Raw genomic sequence first — 24,903 nt, 5'->3', positions numbered from 1 at the left:
TGTATCTAATTTTTATCGCTTATTATTATCCAGTTGTTATTATGATAGTTTTTTTCAACTTCATTAATAAACTCGCTGTCAGTAATCATTTTACACGCTGTTCGTTATTTATTGTACTGTGCGTTGACGTTTAATAATGAATTAGTTTTAAATGTTGATGAACTGTATTTTTAACAAAATGTATACATTCACTTTTGTAAGATTACCTACCAGTTGATTTTGACCTTAGTATTATACATATATATATATATATTAGTCTTATAACAGTAGGTATTAACGTCCTTAAATGTTGCACGACTATGCAATTTTCTAACCAAGTAATTATTTTTGAAAGATTGCCATTTAAAAAAAATCGTTGTTTATCAATAGTTCTTTTTACGGTAGGTATTGACATTCTTACGTCGTCGTTGAAATTATAATAATAGGTTTGTGTTAAGAATAACATTTTTGTACTAGAATTTACTCCGGCGTAAAAAAATTTGGGCACGCGTCGCCCAATGACAACAGCCGCATTGGCTTCTTTTGCCTTGAACTCCGAGTCAAACGGCGGTTTTCATTTTACTTTCTACGAAGATCAAGAATGACACAATCAATTGCCTCGGTTGTCTTTATAATAATATATTATGATGACCGAGACATTGGGGTCGCCGCGTTTAATGATCCATGTGTCGTGTTTGACTTGAAAATTTGTCATCTCACCGTTTAATTATTAATATTGTCGTCAACCGTTTTTGGCATTTGGAAATGTTAGAAAAAATTTCTAATTGGACTATTTAACGATTGACCCGAATTAGTATGAACTGCGACCATGTACTCGATTAATAAGTGTTTTTCGTTAACTTTGTCATTCCGCGTTATGGTTATTTTGATCATAGAAATGTTTGACCAACACTATAACCTAACCTAATGACGGATGTTTGATATAATGATATATATTTATACAATACATGTATTATATAATATTATGTGTGTGTGGATGAGTTTTATTTTTCTAAATAAATATAGACAAACGGGTTTTGCAATTTAATAATACTACTACTTTATCGGGATTGAGCAGCTCAGGCTGAATAATTATGTCCGGCGGATACGGATCTTTGCATTGCTCTATGGTTAAGACGGTCATTTGCATAGAGTTCGTTATGGCCTCCTGCTAGTGGTTTCAATAAACATTGTAACGTCGTTTATATGTATCGTGACGTGGACGGTGTGGGAATCGTTGGCGGCCATAGAGTGTTCTCGTCATTAGCGTGGCGTACGAAGAATATAATAATAATATTATTTTCTTCTCAATAGAACAGATACGCATCTTCGTTTGCCTGGCAGCACAACGTTGTTAAAGGCAGTAAGTCCGTACTGGTGTGTCTGTGCACAAAGTCTCCTCAATAGGCCGTTGTGTTTGAACACCGTGTATAATATAAGATACCGCAAGTGGAAACCGCAAATCTAGTTTAACATAATACATAATATGATATCGGTTATTTTTTTGTAGTTACTGTTACATGCCGAGACAACACTTCAAGTAATGCTGCTGCAGCTGGCAATCGCTACGAATGCACTATAAAATAAACAATATAATATATTATTAAAGATTATAGAAGACAGATATCCGCCAAACATCCTATAGCGTTTGAGTAGGTACATTATTCTACATTGTCCTACTCTCAAGAGTCGGTCAGTCTCTCCCGTATATTATAATGCCATTTTCGTACGCCAATGCTAAACACTAATAATCTCTAACCTGGCCTAACCTAATCGTGTGCTAACAACGATAAAATGTTAGTGTAACTATTGTGCAAAATAGATACAAATAGAAAAAGAAAAATTTGCGGAACATTTTTTTTTATCGTAAGAACACTAGGTTTGCTTTTTTTTATCTATCATTTGTGAACACACGACATGATTAGGTGTATATTATGTATTTTTACAATGTCACAACTGCCGATGTTTATCGTCAAACATCCGTAATTAATATTCAATTGACTATCTGACAGTAGACAGATAGATAGTAGAAAACACCGATTGTTTAGTAATAAAACTTTTAAATAGGTTCTACGTCGATCTATACAATGTTTATGCAAACGTCGGGTTGGGCTTTCGACGCCAGAAACCTTTTGAAAATAAAACAATAGGTATCATGACATTTTTTTGTCACGTCGAAAATGATATGTATATATATATATATATATATATATATATTTATTTTTTTTTACAAGCAGTAAAATCAAATTGTGCTTACACAATAGCACTGTAATTTAGTAACGTTAAAAATGTACGTTTTGTTTTCAGGAGTTGTTCTGGTTTGGACGGTATACCTGCACTAAGAATAATATAGGTCATGAGCATAGCACACAGGAGACAGTTCAACAATGGTGAGTACTTAATATTATAACGATTCTGTTTATTTATAGCGTTTATATATTATGCGCAATGCCTATAATTGATTTTTTTTTTACTCGTTGCTAGCCAATTTTTTTTTTTCATAATATTGTCGGCTTGCGTTGACTGTGAAAAGTGCTAAAAAACACACACGCACAAGCGTATACCACTCCCACGAACTCGATTTTATTGTCAGAGAGCAATGAATTGACGTCACCTGGGCGTGATAATTACGTTCTTCATGTGGTAGGTAATATTTTGTTCATGTACAATAAAAATTGTCACCGCAGTTATGACTACAATTATGGCGTAGGGGGTTTTACAGAAAATATGTCCACGTTGTATACACGTCATGCACCTGATGTATAACGTGCATAACATACTCCAGAATGTGTTTGAACCCTGTACAGTTTACTTCAAACAACAATAATATCATTCGAGCGCACCTATATCTTAAAAAAAATTACCAGTTTTGTCTGTGGTTTTAAAAATTATGACACTCGATTTGCCTCCGGTATCGGGTAGTGAAAGTCTTTAAGTTAAATTTTTAGTTACATAGTGCATTTAAATTGAACGCTCGTGAAACACTATCCGCCTCCATCGTTTGAATCCTCCACAATGATTATCGAATCGCCCCTATGAATAAACTTTTATTATTTTCATAAAATACAAACGGTGGCGTTGCGACGGTGGTCAGTGACAATTGTTAAATTATTTTATATTCGACAAATATGAGACTTACCAAGAGCGTACAACATGAGTTATACTTACATACAACGTGTACCTACACAATATAATGATTGAGGAGGTAAGGTAAAATTTTAGGATCGCACACCTCCACCGCGGTATTGGAAGAAAAAACAAACAATAAATCTGATGCTCGTGGATGGAAGCCATTTAAGAACGATAATAAACAGTAGGATTTCCGCTGGTTGTGTGCTTATATTATATATCTATATATATATATATATATATATATATGTGTGTGTGTGTGTGTAACCGACAGTTCCTGGCAAAAGTTGTGCACGTAAATGGGTGAAAAAGGAGTGCTGCGGTGGTAGCGGTGATCAATGCCCAATTGCGTGCCGACTACAATCGAATGTTGACCCTGTGCAAAAGTTTTTGAGCAATCGGAAAAGTTTTTACCGTGTGTAAGGTTTTAGGACGCTAAGCGATGGTGCATGCACCGCTTTTGATTTTAAACGTTTACTTCCGAAGTGTAATAAAATACAAGAAACCCGCAGAGAAATGGGGGGGGGGAGGGAGGCGTAAATTCCGTGATTGTTAAGGAACAATCTTGGTGTAGAACACGAATTCTTTTCAAAAAGTAACAAAATATGTTGTTCTCCAGGATGGAAGAACTATTTGGGTCGGAAAATAAAAATTATTATTAAAATTATTTACAACAGGTAATCTAAACCGTTAACTCCCCGTAGTAACTTATAAGTCTAAAATTTGATTGACTCTAACTGCGAGAGGAAATATATTGATAATTCAAATTTAAAGTTTTAAGCGCGACCAGACAGACAAAACAAGGTAACTTTATAGTGATTGCTTTTATCCTTACAAAACAAAGTTAAATATATGTACACATCATCTCTCATTTCAAATGCATTATCGTGAGCTGGGTGTAATATGGCATGTGCTAATTTTAAGACAATCAAGAATCGTACACACTATTTAAAAATGTTCAATCTAACATCACTAATTGTTTTTAATAATCGAAGTAAATGTACTGTCAATTTAGCCATGTAATTCCTTAAACTAGAGTTTTGAAGACAAAGAACCCTATAGGCTGTGAATATATAGAATGATTTAAGGGGTTGCAATATTTGCTCCTAATGAATGATTTATTTAGGTGATGAAAAAATAATTCTACAAATGGTTTAAATATCTGTACTTCCGTTAGATAGATTTTGAATAGTTTTCTATAAGGACACAAATCATTGTACACCTTTATAATATTATTCGACAATTGAAACAGAGTAATATACCAATAGCTTTGTTTTCTGAATATGGTATAATATAATTGCCATGTGGAAAATAAACTCGACCTATTTGGTACAATAGGAGAATCTCCTATTAGGACATACTATAACAATTATTAATTATTTTTCATTAACTCTGCTTGTTGAAATAGTGCTTGAACTCATTAAAATTAGATATTTTGCAATCCCCTCGAAATCTCACGCTTAATAACTCTGCTAGTCCAAATTATATTATTTCCAAAATGTTATTCTTTTATAAATAATAATAATGAATCACCAATAATAATGATTGGGTCCGCGTTCACATTAAATCTTTTGGGAATGGAAGACAATGACGATGATGAAAGATAGAATTTTGAAAAATAACTTCGGTCGCATACTGCTATATTCTCGGTTCTCTTATATTGTTATATCCGGCGGTTATTACATTATTGCTAACCGAAGCATTTCTTGCTCTCTCTTTCTCTCTTTTGGGACATATTATTATTATTATTATTATTATACGCTTTATATATGTAATACACACGCAGTATTGGGTGGACATTCGTTTCTTCATACTATATATGAATTCGTGTAAACGCAATATACGCTGGCCTGAGGGAAGTAAAAATAAAATAAGATCATGTGTTAAAGTACAATATGCATTACAGTAGATAGAAACGAGGGAGGAATAAGGCTATAATATAATAATAATTTTCGCAGTCTTGTAACCAAGCGATTTATGTACATAATTTTAATGTATTGCTGCGGCCCGCGTGATCTCTAGGATTCTATATCATAACAATAATAATAAAAACTAGTCTTATTTATCTTTTTGGTCTGATGCTGTAAATAACCGTATCTATCGACAAATGAAACATTACGGCGACGGCAAATTATATGGGCACACCCGGTCGACTCAGTGTGTGAATGTGTGCTTATCATGTGTGTGTGTGTGTGTGCGTTTGTATGAAGAACAATCCAATTGTAAGAAAATGGACGGGAAGTCAACCCTTGGGTGAACGCCAAAACCCTTTGGTGTTCATATATATATATATATATCGTTATGTTATCCTTTATACGCCGTAGACGTATTATAGGTACACGAACTGTTGTTATAGATCCAACTGATTTCTAATTATACATTTTTATGGACGATTACGTTCAGAACGAAAATACACATAACCGCAACACTCGGTATGTATCAGGGGATGGTGGTTATTGTAGTTTCATTGTGACGCAAACAGAAAGGTAAAAGTCAGTCTAATTAGAAAAGCTAAAAGTTTTTGTTCACAAAAAATGTATTTTCATTGTCATTAAAGGTTGACCACATTATTATTAGTTTAGCCATAATTATTGATTGTGTTAATATTATTGATTTTGCTGAGTCGTTATTTTATTTTATTCATATTATGATGCTTATTTCTTTTGGCTAATAATCGATAGCAATGTGAGCTTATAAAAACTTAGTAATATATATTTTTTTTTATATTGATTGTGTATTAATTTAATCCATTGCGATTGGCGGAATATCAGGAGTTGTATATAATATTATATGCCCGCGAAGAAGGGAATGACACTACTTCCGATATAGCGATCGTCCAATTACTAGAAAACCTCTCAGTCGCATAAATTGATATTTATTTCCCCCAATGTATTGTTGTTATTTTTGTAGGAAAACTGTCATTCGGCGGATTTATGTATGTACCTACCTACAACATATATAGCGCCAACAGTCAATTTAAACCCTCCAAGACGAACGTTGTACGTCCCAAGAGAGTATCATACATCAAATAGATTGTAATTAATTGGTCGCGACCCTGTACAATTAAACACTGTGCGCCGCCCAAGACACATTCGCGTGGAACGAAGGCTATGTACTTTATATGGCATATAACCGCGTCCTTTTAAAAATGCGTCTGATACCATTTATTGTTATCATGTAATAATTGCCAGCCGACATTCTCAAATTTAAACTTAGAATGTAGTTAAGTTGATCAACAGGATCTAGTTAATGGAGTGAAATTACATAATTCTACTCTAATTCAGTGTGTAAGTGAATCTTTGGTTATATTTTAATTAAAAAATTTCACTGGTTAATTATTGCACTTATTATTATGAATCATTATTGATGTGCTGAACATTTTAAAGTAAGTATATAAATAGGTAACTGAATCCTTTTAGTTACCTGAATGTATGCGTGTAGTCGATGAGCATGTATTTTTATTAATAAGCAGTATTTGGTAAATAACATACAAAAATACTTAACCAGCGTCCAGCCAACCAACCATATAGTACGTGGACTCGAAGATACGTAAACTGTACAAACCTTTATAATCTGCAAAAGTATGGCGAGGGTGCAGGAAAATCCAAAAAATCCCACTAGCGTTTCCCATTGTATTAATATTATACATTATGAATGTACGCGGGATTTTATGTATAATCTCATCTCGCTAAGGGTCATTTAAAAACGAATGGGGTGAAATATGTATTTTCAGCCCAATTAGGAAGACCCATAGTCCTTTGTTCCAGAGTTATAATGTATTTATAGGACGACCTGCTCTCGGTCCCGATGTTCGCTGTTAAGCCGGTGAACTGTAAACGTCCGTACATACTTTAAATAAACGGTTAATTACACATTCAAGGCACTGCACCTTCGGCGCGTTTATGTTTTTACATATTTTTATTTCAATTATTTCCGTAGAATTTTCTATAGCAGAACTTAAATTAGTGCTCGATTCCTGTGGTTTGATGCGTGTGTGTTAACTGGTGACTGGTGAGCTTTCGTCATTTAAAAGGATATTCCCGTGAACTCTCCGTCCATGTATATATTTTTCTTTTTCGACAAAGACCTTTATTATAAGGAACACTCTAATGCCCGCCCCCTCACTTCCTCGCCAATATATACGGGTTTTCATTTGCCAATAAATCGTCTATATTCGGTTGAGCGTAAAATGTCATCCACCACTGCCGCCGTCCGGTCGGTGATCTCAGTCCGCTTGCTGCCGCCTCCTCTTAAGTCTTACACCGTACACATATATATTGATACATACGATGGTATGTGCTTTTCTCGACGTGTCTTTTTTTTAAATTTTGTTCATTAGCTCCGTCGTCGAATTTTCACTCCAAGAACGTTTAATCTTTAAAAATTCACCCGATACACCGCTATAAACGCTTGTATTACTTTTTTAACACCTCACATTTACGAACTCGGCGTGCGTGTTAACTGTTAGCCTTAATTTATTTATTACTCCCGCCCCGAACTATCGGTTTTTCACGACCAGAATATAACGATGCCTCGCGGTAGTTTCAAATAGAAGCGTGATAATATTTGTTTTTCGAAAACTCGCTTTTACAAACTACTAGAGAAAAAAAAATCATGTATAAAGTGTCGGCAGTTTCCGGGTCGTGGAGTCTTTATAATTGAGCGCCAAAGAACTACTTTATTTTGGTCACTCCTGTCCACTGTACATATAGTATTATAAGGGATCGACTGTGGATACACATAGACACCGATAAAAAAAAAATATAAATTGTAATTAAAAATTATTATGTTCATTATTTCACAGTATTTATTAATTTATTATTGCTAAATACTATGCGCATTTCATTGTATAATTATGTATTTCAATTAGGTTGACAATTATAATACATGATAATGACTTACTTGCAAAAAGCAATAAGCACGGTTGTTAAATAGAAGAAACTCATTTGAATCGAGAATGTTATAAAATAAATTATGTTAATTTAAACTTTTAAGTTGAATAATAAATGTATTGTCATTTGTCTCTCGGTAAATAGTTTAGAAAATGATAAAAAAAGTAATTACGAAATTCGTATTTTTTTCTAACACTCTGTGGTGGGTCTTAAGTATGTATTTAGTCTCTAAGCATCGTCTAGCGTTTTTTTGTTTTTCACTCGAAGAATCTAAGATAATGCTTAAAACCCACTGTAATTGGATACAGTAAGGGGAATTACACCGAACGACGGTACAATTTTGTCAGTCTTCGTAATTTAATTATAATATATAAACTTAAAAGGAAAACTTGTTACGAAAAGAGAGTTTTAGATTTTTTTAATTTAAACAGAAATCTGGAAAGTTCTACAAAAATATTACAAATGAATTCTTGTTGAAACAACAACAAAAATACAGTCATCGCTGTAATACATATTTTTTACAATACGGAGTACCCATAGTGTGTATTCTTGCACTCAACAGAACTCTGTATTATTATTATTCCTCCGTCTGCATAAACGCTTCTGTGTATAAGAGTAATATTTTCCTTTTTACCCTTTTACGTTTATAATATAGTAAAGCTCTGTCAAAGCCGTATTGTTACCTATCAGTTTTGTATAGGCCGAACTAGGATATACTAGGTTCGTTAGGAGAAAAAATATCAGAATTTTTGCTGGTCAAAGCGTTCCAAAACACCCAACTACCTACCTCTCTCTCTCACGATATACAAGAATAAATAAAAAGATTCCAATATCTGCGACGGTTGGGTCATGAACAATTGTCCATCAATCATTTTGACTATGATGGAAGACTGTATATAGCTTCGCGTTTTATAGCCAAATGTTTTGTTTGGAAAACTTTACCTATACGAGACTATTCTATAGAAAACGATTTTCCGGTGTGCACGTTACATTGTAATATCATATATCTTACCTATAGTGTATATGATGTTGTATTATTTATAAAAATACGCCAGATTTTCTCTTAATATCGATTTGGATCTAACAAAATTGGTAATGTTTTTTACGGAATATTTATTATTAGTGTGTGCGTATGTGCTTCGTTATACATATTGGGGCGGTCCTTATATGGTTTTTTTTTAATTTCACGTTGGACAGCTATCAGCCGGCTCAAAATGTCTTTAATTTTTATTTCATTCCCCGTTTAATCTCCCTGTTTGAACATCAAATATATGTATAGAGCGCCCCGACCACCCTAATGCACATGAAAACATGACTTCTCGCACTGGCGTGTGTGACTGTTGTGCGGTGTAACGCAAATTACTTTTAAATATTATATTATTATATGTATACAAATATTATGTATTCAGTATTATAATATGTGCTCGAGCCTCGTCGTTGCCTCGGATAAAGGTTTAGACGGTATTCAGTTCGCCCACGCTGACGTCAACGTGTCAGAATTGAAGTATAAGTATATAACAAAATTATTATCTTTATTATTTCGTTCGGCCGGTGAACTACGCACGGCGCCAAAGGTGACGCCTTTACACTATGTGGAAGAACGTTAAATTAGCGTTGATTAACTTACGCCGCGAAGAAAAACGAATGGAAAAAGAACAACTCGTAACGTCATCTTATTATTATAATAATATAAAGACAGTGTGACGTATGTAAAAGAACTCTTGTGCGTGTGTTCGTAATATTATAGAAAAACGCAAAAGGGGGTGGGGGGGGGGTGACCCGGCGTCATAATGCAATATCGTTTCTTAATATTCATGGCGATGCTTCTCGCCTCGTTCCATTACCAGACATTGTCCATTCATCATTCCGCATGGTCTACGCTTAATTTCCAACCGCCCATTAAAATGCACGCGCTGTTTCTTCATTATTTCCAGCGCGGCGCACATGCCCAAGACACACTCGTCGCTGAACTATATTATGGTATACGCCCGCCGGCATTGCCGCAAAAGCAGCAATTGACAGCCGCGGTTCTAATGCTGTTTTTACCTGTAAATATGTCCAAAAAAGCTAAAAAAAATCATATTATCACGATTTGGAGTATAAAAAAAACAGCCACGGATTAGATGTAAAAAAAAAAGCAGTCTGCACCAAGATTCGGCCAAAATTCATTATTAAAAAAATATTATTCGTTTGTCACAATGGTAACATAATTTACAAAACGGTGAAAGCATTTTACATAAATAAAAAATATTTTCTAGCAAGTTATTCGTTTTCCGGAACAAATGAATTTTTTTAAATAATAACATAACTATAGTGACCAGACGTATTCTTTTTCGTAGGATAGTATTCTTTTTGGATACATTGTCCATAATAATAGTGTTAAATACATGAAATTGTACTCTTTTTTTTTTAAATCATGGGCTAATACATGTTTATGATTTTTTATAATTTGATTATTCATTTATATTTTATGGTTTGACCTACTAATGCATATTAATACAATATAAATATTTAATATTTTGCCACTTTAGTATGAACATTATAATTTCAAATAGTTGGTTTTTACAATTGATAAATAATAGATTAATCCGATAAAAAAACAATTTATATAGATGGAGATGACCTATGGGCTCAATGGGTAGAATAGTATACACATTGGCCAATTATGATAGAGGAGGAGCTAAGTTTTAAAATATACTTTTTTTAACTATTATATCTGGTCACCATACGTATAACGTACAACCATCTGAATGCATTAAAAACATATTATTCCGGTATCAATTATATATTTTTTTTAGCTTAAGAATAAATATTAATATTGATCCATTCTAGGTATTTTTACTGCTCTACGTCAGAAGATTGTTTTTTTTTTTTTTTGATACTTTGGTGCTTGGAGTGGACATATTGTTAATTGTATAGGTAAAAAAACGTTTGTCTTGAAAAGAAAAAATATAGTTTAAATAACATAAGCTGTACCTCGAAAATATGTAATTGTATTTTGCCCGTGTAGCGGCTAGCCGACATGTAACTGGTGTATGTATATATATGATATCAGTCTGTTCAAATAGAGCATTCAATTTTAAGTTTGTGTGTACATAATATCATAAGATTTGCCTAAAACGAACGCCGCCGTCAAGATAAAAATCAAAAATTGTAGCTGTTCTCTGCCGCACGCATCGTGACCGCTTTACGGGATAACCGCCAAAAACGTGGGAAATGTCTATGATTTTTTTTTAACTATGTATGTGTGTACACTGTACATACCGATTATGTTTTTCTCTTTTTGTTTTGTTATGGGGAGCACTCGACGACCGCGCCCGGTATTAAGACGTTGTCCGGTGACGACGGGCTTTATACCTTTTATTATATTACTTTATTATACTTGTGTATTTTGTTTTGTTTCGATGACTGGAAAAATCATAATTGTTTTTTTGTTCGAAGAGCAATAACGTTTATAAACTGGCTCCCCGTCGTGTACCCCTACTGTATGCGTATATATATATTCATTAATCAACAGGTAGCGAACAGGTAAATGGCTACCGGTATTTTTATATTTGATTATTATTATTATACACACAGCGCCGAAACGGCCACAATAGGATCGAGACTTGTTCGTTGTATGTGTGTAGTTACTGGTTATGATTTGAATAGGTTCGAGAAGACCTAAGTCGCAGTCGTGACGTTTAGGTGCCGTTTTGTCGGGATAGAGGGCCGACTAAACAAAACAGAAGAGCTGTCCCGATGGTTGTACGTTGAGTTTTCGAAGCCAAAACAAAAAAAAAAGAAAACAATGGAGGAACTTCGTCCGATGATTGGGTATTGTTCATCGGTTTTCGGGAAACACTCGACTCACACTGGTCCGTCGACACGAGCCTGTCAGCTTGAACTTTCAACACTACCCGATACCCGATATTTTAATAACCGTTAAGATAAACATCTTATTCAAAACGTACAGGGTGTGATCTCCTCTATATCTGTTTGAACAGCGAAAAGTGACGGTTCATTTTTTAGATTACTCCACATTGTATTGGTATAATGCATCGCCGACGCAGTCAGATGGCCACCTCTGAATATAATAGCCCAAATCTCTACATCAAACAGTAACATCGATCACGTTAGGCTTTACTTAAAAATTATTTATATACATACAAAAATAGTACAATTTTCCAAATTGGTAATCAACATGACAACATTAATGTATACCTACGTGTTGTTCGACGCATAATATATTGTATCTCGTTGTTATATTTTATATACTCTTATATATGTATCTGACACGGCTGTAGTATTAACAGGCACACACTAAATAATATATATACATATAATATACTACAGATAGCGTTGTGCTTAGTCAACGTAACGTCGACTCGTCTCTGCAGGTGTGATCCGCAGACATCGTTACGCTACGAAAATATTATAAACGTTATGCACGGTGCGTCAGGGATTTACACTAGATTATTGTATTTATTCTACTGTGACCCATATTATTGTCTTTTTTTGTTTCAAGTATAACTATGCGGTGTGTGAATGCGCGCCGAATACATCTTAACCCGTTATTTTAAAATCTTTTGATTCTTTCAAACAATCGTCGTTGTTATTGTTATTCCATAAGCCGGTGCACTTGTTTCCGGCAAAATAGCCGGTATAGAAGGTTTGTTCTTCGCCTGGTCGCTCACTGCAATATCCCGTCCACGTTTTATTTTTTGTCACGGGATACAGTCTACAAATAAATTAAATAAATATTAAAATGATTTTTTTTTTACTTACAACACTTATTTGCGTTTTACCAAGAAAGTTGTAAATACAAGAAAGTAAAATGGAATTTCATTTAGACCCTACCCCAAACCATGCGGTACCTATTTAGGGGTTTGTTATGTTGCTTATTGTGAAGTTGATGAACATTTGTACTATTGGAATCTAATCTGTCTCTTTGAGACTTGAAGGGTATTGCCGAAAATTATTGTACTTAGAAAAATGTACTGTTGGTGGTCGCGAGAAATTATGAGTAGACCTATTCTGTGCGATGATGATATAACAATTGACTGTTGTGTGCGTATAGGGAGTGTCTTAGATGGAAACAAAATAATATATTTAACATTGATCAGTGACACAGGAAAGGCTGCGCCTCGCTATCAGCCGTATTTCGTTACGGTATATGCCGTTAATACTTAATATGTAGTTATACCAATAATAGTTATAATAACGGAGAAGAAGCGACGGCAGAGCAGAAACAGTAAAAAAGTAATTACCAGTTTCCGGCAATTACCATGTTTATATTTATTTTCTTCAATATGCTTAGGAGCGGCATATATAAAAAAAAAAAAATTGAAAAATAATATTAAAGAATATCCAAGAAAATCAAGTACTTTATTTCAATTAATTTAAGTCGAATAAGGCTCCTATAAAATAGCTGTATTAATATTAGATTCTGATACCTAATGATACACTGTAAATCTATAGCCATTAGCCACTAAGGCGAGCGAACATTTTGGGCCGCTTGTATTTTACTAGGCAAATTATTTACACAGTTTCAATGAGCAAGTAATAATACTCAATGTAAATTTAAAAAAAACCGATTACATTTTGTACCAATTTTTGTACAATTTTGTTGTTTCCTGTTATAGGGCGACCGGGCCCATATACTTAATGTTTTAAGCTGGTCGACCTGATTTACATAATCCTTAGACCCTGATTCTAAACGCTGTATATCAATAATTATTTATCAATCGTTTTAGTTGAACGTCTAGTGTCCCACAAGGTAGTCACCTGATGAGAAATGCGCCCCTGTACAGAATGATGCGTGATTTCAATAATCATCATAGTACGTAGACCATATTTGTTGATCATGTTTTATTACATTCCTGTTAATCTTAGAACCACAAATTACGTATAAAAGCCGTTTGGCGTCAATTATGTAAAATAAAAAAAAAAAACAATAAGAATAGGTGTGGTGCCGGTCAAATTTTTTTTCTACCGATAGACGCTATTCTAGACGTCCTCTAGCCGTCAGTTAGAGCTAATGTTGAAGTCGACGGATAAAATACGCAAAACTTAGGCGAACCATCTGACTAATTGTTACAAGGGTTGAAGCAATCCAGGCGCCCGCACCCCTTTTCTTCTTTGCCGGGTCCGAAATCGTCGTTGGCAGCCGTTTTGTTTGCACCAAGTTTGTTCGGAGACGATTAGTCAACGTTATTATCTCCTATTAACCCCCTCCCCTACCCTTATGCTCCCTCCTTCTATCCCCTTCAAACGATTTTCTCAGATCTGAAACCCGCATTAATCTTCCCTGCAAACGTTTTTGTTTCTGGCAAACGTAATTAATTGAACAACATCCGACAACGGACGAGGAATCCTCGAGGTACCCGAATTATATATACGTTTCTATTTGTGCGACTGCCCGGGCTTTTTTCGACAATTAGGGTTTGTTTAACTCGCAGACTGTATGTAATATTATTATTATTACATTTCCCCTCGACCGGCTCGACACAAAAATAATGACGTTTAACTAGACAATGAAAGCCAATTTTTTTGGCCAAACAACGAAAATATAAATGCAACGTAAACACGCGAAACGATGATGTACTTAACGCTTTCGTAACGTTACACCGGCGGCAAGTTTAGTACTTTTGCCTGACGTTTTATATACTATGTATATATCATATAAATGTATAGGCAGGTATTTAATACTTATAAATCTGTCGTACCGACGCTCGGCGTTCGATTTAATTGTGTTTTCACCTTTTTCACTTTTCTTCTCCTCCACCGCGACCGTCGAAGCCGTCGTTCGGTTTCCATTACATTTTTATTTGATTTATCGAAAAAGCTTTTGGGTCATACCAGCACCCCCCCCCCATCCCTCGTCCTCCTCTTCCCGGCTGTCACCTCGCCCGTAAGTTTTCTTCTCTTGCCCATTGCTAACCATTAATCACGTTGTTTCCGCGTCACGACCATTGTTTTCGGTCCGAAGCGTCACGGCGTTTAAACCGTTATAAACCAGGCACAGGGGAGCCCCAGGGACCTGAGCAACGGCTGTCAGCGGCTCCGCTTCAGGCATCAATCATCCCTGGATATGCCCGGTCGATACACCCATTAGAGCGCATGCGCCCGTTCCAGTCCGTCCCCACCTTCGATATTACACATAACACATTATTATTATTTTATTAGCTATTGCATTATACACGGTCTGGTTGACATTAAAAAGATATCCGAATTTCCCGTTCACATCATTCAAATTGTCCAACAGCCTATTAAGTGTTAACATCTCCTCTCTAATATAATAATAATAACAATATATTATATTGTTGCCCTAAAATGTCCAGTATTCCACATCGCTACCCGAATGTTAATAATAGTTATTAAAACGTTCGAATTTAACAGGCCCAGGAGTGACCACACGAGGTGTTAATTTGATATAATAACTCTCATCTGTAAACTTCCGGATTGCTTCCAAATCTAGAAAAGTCATTATACATTTTTGAGCAATATAAGTTGCGATAATTAGCATAATACATACTTATGTCATCACGCTATATCTAATGTTTAGTTTTGTTTAAGTTATACGCTTACTAGCATTAAACTTGCTTTTGTGAAAAATTAAAACTTTAATGCCTTATTGCATTAATAATGAGGTGAAATATAATATCGATTACCATTTTTTGATTAAATTTACAGATATTATCTTATGATAATGATAACATTTACGGCGTGGGTTTTAAACAAAAGAATAATACATTATAACTAATTATTTATAATAATATTATTAAAGAACAATACTAATGTAACCACGTATACTAATTTATATTTATTTTTTTTCAGGTTTTATTCAAAAATAATAATAGTCTTTTGGTAAGTACTATAAAACATACTGCAATAATTACAGTTCGCCATTCAACAACATACAATATTATTAGACAGCAAGTTTTTTTTATCGCACAACTTATTGCACAACAATATTCTTATAATATAACATTAGTATAGATCAAAATGGTGTAATTAGTTAAATACAGTTTAACGAATACACTACATTATTTATTGTATGAGTGCACAATCATAAATTTGAATAATTCAAATTTTATTTTATACAATTTTTTTTTATCATAATAAATCTAACCCCTAAGGCCTAAATTATTTCGTCATAGCGTTAGGTAGCCATAAAAACTATACCTACCCTATTTTTATAGAGCACACAGAACTGTTAACAATTATTTGATGGTCCATTATTTTGTTACCATTACTATATTCAAAAAGTCATGGTGTAAATTCAGAACAACTATAAAATGATTATTCAGTACCTATGAAATTATGTTTTGGTAAATTTATTTAAAAAAAATTCTACTTAACCCACTTGAAACACTTGTGTGAATTCTATAGACTAAATAGATACGGATAGATGTTTTTAACACCACACTAAAGAGCATTTTTACAACGTCTATTTAAACCCTACGTTAATTGATGGTCATTGGACTAACACATAACGGCGTGTAATGTAAATCCATTCTTTTTTTTTAAACTATTATTTTCTTATTATTGTTTTTTGACTGGTCGAAAATTAGACGCCGTGTAAGCTTCTGGACAGATGCCCGACACGAAACCGCCGTGTGCGGGTGTATATAAACATTTCATCGAGCTAAACTGCATAATATATTTTTAAATCCATCATCTGGCGTTCATATTTTTAGATTTCAGTGCATCGACAGCTCGGTAAGGCTACTCATCGGGTTTTATTCCTTCCTTCCTTTTTTTTTTTTTTTTTAATTCCATTGCTGTGTTTTATACGATGCCAGGCTGTGTTTTATACGATACCGCCACCGCCGTCGTACTCTCATCAATCAAGCATCGTCGACCGTGGTAAAAATCGAACCCTGACTGTTAAAAACTTGTCACGCAACTCGCCATATACCGTTTGCCCCTTCTCTCCCATTCTTCATGAATCTCGCTGGGGTTTCGGGACTTTATCTTTAATTAAAAAACACTCTGTGTACAATATAATATAGTGCGAACTACGCTTTTTGCACGCGAAAACTTTCTTATTTGTCCAATTAATATAAAAGCAATGTCGCCAGACCGGCTGAATCATTATCGGACGCTCTGTTTAGTAGTCCCTGTAGAGTTCCGTGACCCTTATTATGTACGTCAGTACGCCGAGTAGTTCTCTATACAATAAATAAATATAATGAGTCCGAATATTATATTGCCTCCTTAATCACCTTTTTTTTTTTGTCATCCCCCCGTATTTGACGGCCTGATAACCGACTTATATTTAACTTGTGGTTTTGGAGAAGATTTCCTACAAAATATTAATTATTGAAGTACTCCAATCACACATATTATAATATTTATACGAGATTAACTAGCAACTGTCATAGTAGCATGTGGGCCAGCAATCCAAACGAAGTGGCTCTTCCGTCAAATCGGTGATGTATAAAATATCAAAATATTGTTGTTTAATATCGCTACGGAACCGCCTGAAAACTGTATCTGTTCTACCTGAAAACACAAGCCGGGCAAAGGTGATAATTATGTATTACTTTTTTTACCGAGCAATTTACCGGACATTGGCAATTCTAAATAGCCACGGCTAATGTGCTCCGGACCGGCAGAACTCGGAAAGCAAGACCCTTTAACTCCAATGCGTTAAACTTCATTACGTGTTGGCATCCTGCCAAAAGTTAAGTAGATATCTCTCTCTCTCTCTCCTCCGACAAGTCTACACACACACGCAAAGTGTTATCGTCTGAAACTTTGCCGCCGTCGTCTTGTACTTCTTAGTTTATTCAATTAAATTTTCCAACCGGCACCTCGGCAGTGCGGGAAATTCGTGTGTACACGACCAAAGACGTGTTGAGGGTTGCCGATGGTAGTATAGGGTTCCCGGCTTGCAAACTGCCAAAATGTTTCCTGTTTCTATTCGCGAACCATACACTCTGCTACCGTAAACGAGATAAAATCCAAAACTCAAGACAAACTTAGTTGGTGAAATAATAATAATAATAATAATTCTATAGCGGTTAACGCAATAATTATTTCGGAGCAGAGTTTGGAGAAACGATTCAAGCACAATATAGTATTATAATAGACGTAAGGAATTCCACGATGAAAAAGAGCATTTCTAAAGGCGAAAAACAGTGAAAAATCATTTGAAACGACCCAAACAAAAAATTATGTAACACGATGATATGTAACGTATGACACATACGTTCGTTTCTCGGCGTTATATTAAAAAATTATAATATTATACCCTTGTTATTTGTTGTTTTTTATGCAACTGTCATCAAAGGTATATTTTTGGTTTATATTCAAATAGCCGTTCAATTATACATAATATTTTATCGGCACACCATATATGGCACACATCGCTCTGATGTTTTTGCATAATTTATACTATTCCATAGCAATTTGTCTCCGTAACGGTTTAGTATTATTTTTTTTTTCAGAATTTACTACACCGTCAACCTTTTGTTTGTATATCGAAATGATTGAATTAATGCATATTTTATGTGGAACACCCTATGTAGGTACCTTATTGAATATTAAAATTAGAACTCGTCGTTTGTATCGAAGGATTTTCTGATAACATATATAATTGGATATAGAAAAAAAACAGTGTTTCGATTCTCAACAAATAACATAACCAAGTATAAATTGACGTTGTTGTATGAGTCATTAATAAAAAAATACCATATAGGCTATCATAAATGAACAGACTAATATGACTATATAATCTAAATTCGTTCTTAATATTTTCTAAGCATTTTTATATGTATTTTTAGTACAGGTTAGGTCCGTTTAATGTAAGACGCTCATTTTCTCTGAAAATAATAACAATTGTATAGTTTTTCTTTTAAAAATTAGGATTGGGGGAAGAATAGATTGTAGTTTAATTTTTAACTGGATACGCATTATTCTCCATACTCTACTTTCGTTTTAAATTTGAACTTTATTAATTTTATAAGTAATTTTTCAAAACTGGCTGTCATCTAATCGATGTTTTTAGCAAGTTATTCTTAATATTAAAATTTAGTTAAATATGTACGTTATCGTATTAAGTATAAATGTTGAGTGAAATGTTGGCAAATACTAATAAAAAATTAATATTTAATATATATTTTTTTAATTTAAATATTTTTTTCAAAAATAAGCACTACAAAATGTTAATTATTTTAAGAGATTGAGTGTCTTACGTTGAGTGGATAACTTTCTAAAATAAATAAATAAATTTAGCTTAGACAAAAAATTTACGAACTATATTTTTTTTTTACAAATCTTTGCTGCTATAAAAAAACTAAAAATATTTTTTTAAATTAGACATAACACATTGTTATACACCCCTCGGTTCTGACTTAAGTGTATTAATGATAATCTTGGTAATCTTAAAGATAGAAGTTATGCGGACGAATTATGGTCAGAAAATTTAATGACGTTTCTGTAATTTCCATTCGAGCGTTATGCATTGATATTTTCTCATCAATATATTATAATGAAAATATAACAGATCCTATCGCCTTCTCTTCCTGCTCCTAATTCGCATCAATTTGTGAGTATCCAATTTTCACCAAAATCAATAGCGCTGTAGGTGTATCATCAGTAGTACTTAGGGGCATATGTGAGCTTCAGAGTAGGTATTGATCGAATATTATTATCGGATATCATATTATGCAATAATAGCGACGACGGTGCCGAATCCAAAATGCGTTGTTGGCAGTAGTACATGGGCTCGTGAAAAATCGGATACCGAAGTTATTTTATACTGCTCGTGTCGGCCATACAATGAGCAAAAGTCACGTACAGCGATTTAATTGCGTGCCGTCGGAGTGCGGCACAAGCTTTAGTAATAAATTATTTTCTTATCACGTTTTATTTTTTTATTCTCGTTGCCGAGGAAAGAAAAGCCGCACACTGTTCATTTATTTTTTTTCTGTTGTCATTATTTCTTTAGTATAGGTATTACGATTTTATTATCGCGGCCGCCGACGGTCACGCCAAACGACCACCGATGACCCGGTCCCTCAACCACCCTGTATAACGGCGTCTATGTATTCACTCGGTCGACTTGTATAGCATACAAATTGCGTTTTAATTAATCGACTAAGCTCGCTGAATACGCAACCCCGATTCGTTTTATTTTTATTTTTTCCAAACTCAATTACCTTAATGAAAATCTTCAAAGGATTCATTTCCAACAAATCTGCCTTTTGTTTTGTAAACCGTATCGGGCTTCTTTTTCCGTTGGATATTAATGATTTTAATATCCCTACACAGCGACGGTAAAAATAGAAATAACCATAATATTATGAACTCTCCGCGGATGGCGAAACGACCTGCTTAATGGACGCGCGACGGCAGACTAGCAGACTTTGTATATAGAGTAGGAGTTGGGATTGAAACGGTCTCCTTCAGATGATGACAGTGCACACGGCTGTCGTGTAATAGTTTCTTCCAGATAGGCACGGAAGTATAAAAGGGATATCGTTGTGCGCGTTTTTGTGTTAGCCGGCCGTTATATATGGTAGATCGGAATCGTGATTTCGCGTTAAGTCTTCTTCAACGTGAACTCCTTACGAATGCCGGGCAATGATGGCGTTGGCGACGATCGGAGGATGTTCCCGAAGTCTCCGGTCTCATTGATTTCCACAGAGATTCAGCGCACGATGAACTCGTTAGGTGCAAACGGTCGCCATCTGAATTTCAAATCACAGCTCGTGACAGTAACCGGCCTGGTACGCGTTGCGTTTCATTTGCCACCGCGAGTGGGTTAAAAACACACACACGCGCATACAGACTTGTACTATATTATAACAATATCGTAGCCGCTGTCGTGTCGGGTATAGGTACACATTTTAATAATGCGCTTTTGGTCGCTGTGAGCTATTGAACGGCTGGCGGTTTCCTACGGTATAGATGTGACTGCGCGAGAAACCAATGTTGATCTCGCCGGACAACATCAGACTCCGTCAACGACCGCACTATAAACTAACAGGGTGTTGTATTTCACATGTAACGTGTGCAAACACATGGCAGTCGAGCGCGAAGTTGTACGAGATAATAATAATAATAATATTTATATATTTTCAGCTCTTCTCAATTTCGTTGACTGTGCGATTATCCCTCGGCGTGGAATCCACCAAGGGGCTACACACATACACTCATATATATATATATATATATATATGTGTGTGTGTGTAGGTCTCCGTAATAATTGCATTCCATAGTACGTTAAAAAACGATCTAAAAATACTATACAAATATAGTATTATTTCCTCACCCTTCTGTACGCCCTCGTAGAGTTGCTGTGCCTAACAAAAAACGAGGGAGTGTTAGGACGTGTAGAGTTCGTTGCGATAAAACACATTAAACGGCCAACTTGGAAGAACTACTGAGAGAGAGAGATAAAAATACTTATTAATGGAATAGTTCTATGAGAAATTATTATTTCAAGATATTTCCCTGTTAGACTACACTGTTATTGAACTGGAGCAAACATTTTTGATGCACCGAGTAATGTTTTTTTTTCAGGGCGGTCCGGTAAACTTGTCGGTGACGCGTACCTTCTTTTTTTCGACGATAACAATATAATGTTACGTAAGCATTTAAGTTTTAACCGGCACGTGGTACATGTTTTTTTGTCGGAGGTTCCGTCACCCGTGTTTATCTTTTTAATTATATTGTTACTATTTTCCACGCGTAAATATTTGCCGTCAAATTTATAAAATTTTATCAGCCCATAAAAAGTTGCCCCATAGTTATTATAATATAACTTATAAGCATGCCGGTATGCCGCCGTATAAAATGTCTATAACGGGTGATCAATAAATGGTTTTGTTTCTGTAACGCCTCGCTGTACACAAAGTCAAAGCATGATAACTCTACAGAATCAATCGTCATATCGATCTCAAGCCGACACAAAAGTAAGTGGCTCTCTATAGCGATGGCGGCGGTATAAAATAATATAAATTACGAGTATATTATGCTCTTTACTCCTTCGGTGCTGTGCGACCTGATCTGCCGCCTTGTCTCATTATCGTATACAGTGATACAGTGTGTACACTATATACAAACGCACAATGTACACACTACACACCATATATATAAACGCGTAACCCATGCTGCGTCGGTTGAATAACCTCCTTTGGTTTTAATAACTTCGCTCGTTTCCTCCTCCGACTGAGCTGAGTTGATTAAACGCCATCACGCTTCAATTTCGTGCTGATCCAAAGTCGGTCGTCGTCGAGTGCTGCAGTATTTTGTATCGTTTTTTTATTTTTTTTATTTTACCATATTATTTATTTCCCGCCGTGTAAGTAGAACGATACGCAATATCCGATATCGACCGCCGTCGTCGTCCTCATGCTTGCCCGGCTTATGTTCCTATAAGTAACACACACGTACCTACACTTGCAGACATAACTCCAATATGGTTTTCGATTGCGTTGTAGTAAATGGCGGGGAGAGATTCACCTGATCGTGACCGGACCTTAAAAAAATCGTGAGCGTTAAAAAATATGGCAAAATGAGAAAGATATAAAACATAAAAATTATCTCCGACCGCTCGCGCATTCATATCGCCGTCGTCGTATTATCTTCCTTATATATATATATATATATATATTATCTTTACCCTTTCCACGGTGGAAATGGCGACGCAAATTGCAAAGCGCGTTCTTACGCACGATCTTCCCGTGTATCCTCCGCAGCTCGCAGGACGCGACCGTGGCCCCTAAGTCCATCTTACAAAGGAACATAATGTACAATAACTACGGTTCTATTGACAACCGTATATAGGGACCACACGTGTGCCTCGTTATACCCATGTATGATATCACGTACGACTGACGCGGTCCAACAAACTCGGTTCCGCTTTACTTTTTAATATTGTTTTATTTAGTATACCTGTAGATTATTTCATTTTTTTCCAATATTTTTTCATGTTCAACTTGCTCAGCTGTTTATCCTGGGCCTAGTTGACCGATTGTTTTTAATAATAACAAGAGAACGGTATGCTTAAAAAATATTTTAAGGACACAATCACGTTCTATCGCGCCTATGTTGACACACCGTTTGGGTAAAAAACAAATGTTGTTTACCTTATTGAAGTGTAATAATTAATCGATCCGACCAAGACGGCATAGCGAATCATCGCCGAGACGTCATCGGTTGTATACATTGTGTATATGATTATAGCCGTTGTGCCCATTATATATCATCCGTTTCCCGAGGGAGGCACATGAAACCGTCCACCGGAACTTCGGTTTTACGGGTTTGGATGTACAATTGTATAGATACAGTACACAACGAAGAGGGTATTTATAATATAATGCGAATCGTACACAGCCCGAAGAGGAGATTACCTTGGCGGAGCCTAGAGATAATTCTACAACAATAATAACTATAATCCGGCCATGGAACTAGCACGCAATTACCATATTATTATTATACGAATCGGCGGCTATGGTATACATAATGTGCTCCTCACATGCGGTGTACTAAAAGTTTTTCTATTACTCGCAAGTATGAAATATATTTTCTCCCCATTTTGCTTTCGGCCCTTTTCTTTTGTTTTATTCCGCTCGGGCAAAACTATCCGCAAAAACTTTGGACAAGTTGAAACTTACACGAATATTGTTTATCACTCGACCGCCCACCCTTTGAGCGTACTTTTGTTTATAGTGTTTCTTTTAAAATATACATCCGAAAAGCTTTTTGGCTTAGACTTTTAAATTGAAAAACAAAATCTCAAACGCTATCTGTGATCATAACGTATTCGCTGCGTTCACCTAGTAAGCACTGTGCATTTACCAAAAGCGCAAATCTCAGTATGCAATAACGACATTTTTATTACTATTGTTTTTTGAGCTGTTACAACTGCGGAGTCATCTCGACGGCCGAGCATAACGCTAAATAATAATTGTCGTTACTCAAATTAATAATTATTATCATATCGATCAAAACGTAAATGCTGCGTGGTCTGATCGCGTGAATAAAGTATAAGTTGAACGGTAAAAACGTCTCGAGCTGTTCTCCACGTTAATGACGAAATCGTCAGCCCCTCTCTTAAATAATCATATTTTTAAGTGCACTCCAAGATGTTTAACGAATTTAAATTTAAATTGTGTAACGAACAAATAGTGTAAAAAACGCACTGTAAAAATTAAAAAGGAAAACGATTTTTGGAACTTTTCACTCGGGTCATAATCATTATAATGGCAATATCAACAACGGCGGTATATAGTTCATTTATCCCTAGAGAAAGAATAATAGCACACAAAGTTAATTTGTTCTTCCGAATTCTGGGCTCCTATAGTTATGGCTTTGGCCGTCGCCACTTCTTCTCGAACCAATCGTCATTCGGTCGGTGGTACACAAACATGGCAACCGTTTTGACGGGCCGTGTAAACACCGCCGCCGGACAGTGGTGTAGTAATTGTTCCATCAAATACACGAATAACGTTAAATGTTGTTGTCGCTGTTTATTTTTGGTTGGGTCGGCATGACCGGCGCTAATTAAATAAAAATACAATATCGGCAGAAGGACCGGCCGTCGGGCCCTAAACTCCGGTGCTTGTAATTGACAATGTCGGTCCGTCGGAAATAATACTGCATTTGCCCCCGGTCAACCCCACCGCAATGTAGCTGTTGTAATTTTGGACCCGAACCGGGGAGGGGAGGGGTCGGTCGTCGCACTTTCGTGGCATGAGCTCTGAAATGCCCACGGTGGTCGATGGAAGTGGCGGTGGCGGCGGCGGCGAGAAAGGCAGGACTGCCCGCGACGACCGAAATGCGTAATCCCTGTTTCCCTTCAACCCATCCTCTTCTCGGCGTCAAGTCGCTTTCAACAGTAATGACGTCCGGCGACTCCCCGCGTTAATGTAATCATTATTATTATTATGCGTCGCGTTGTTGTGCG

The 24,903-nt window shown here is 35.6% G+C and overlaps 1 long non-coding RNA gene across 1 annotated transcript in view; it reads left to right on the top strand.

The window, feature by feature from the left end:
• LOC126835330 (uncharacterized) overlaps positions 1-24,903 on the top strand; it is a 56,095-nt gene that overhangs the window by 27,686 nt on the left and 3,506 nt on the right. Inside the window, exons 3-4 of the long non-coding RNA XR_007685189.1 lie at positions 2,287-2,369; positions 15,819-15,848. This is a non-coding gene — a long non-coding RNA (uncharacterized LOC126835330). The remainder of the gene's footprint in view (positions 1-2,286; positions 2,370-15,818; positions 15,849-24,903) is intronic.

This window comes from Adelges cooleyi, unplaced genomic scaffold (genome assembly GCF_023614345.1).
Source record: "Adelges cooleyi isolate 19-005CV unplaced genomic scaffold, UGA_ACOO_1.1 ACOO_flye_CR_arks_rails_tigmint_CR_PRNA_23, whole genome shotgun sequence".
NCBI classification, from domain to species: domain Eukaryota; kingdom Metazoa; phylum Arthropoda; class Insecta; order Hemiptera; family Adelgidae; genus Adelges; species Adelges cooleyi.
The sequence above is the reverse complement of the archived record's forward strand: the minus strand, read 5'-3'. Positions and strand labels throughout refer to the sequence as shown.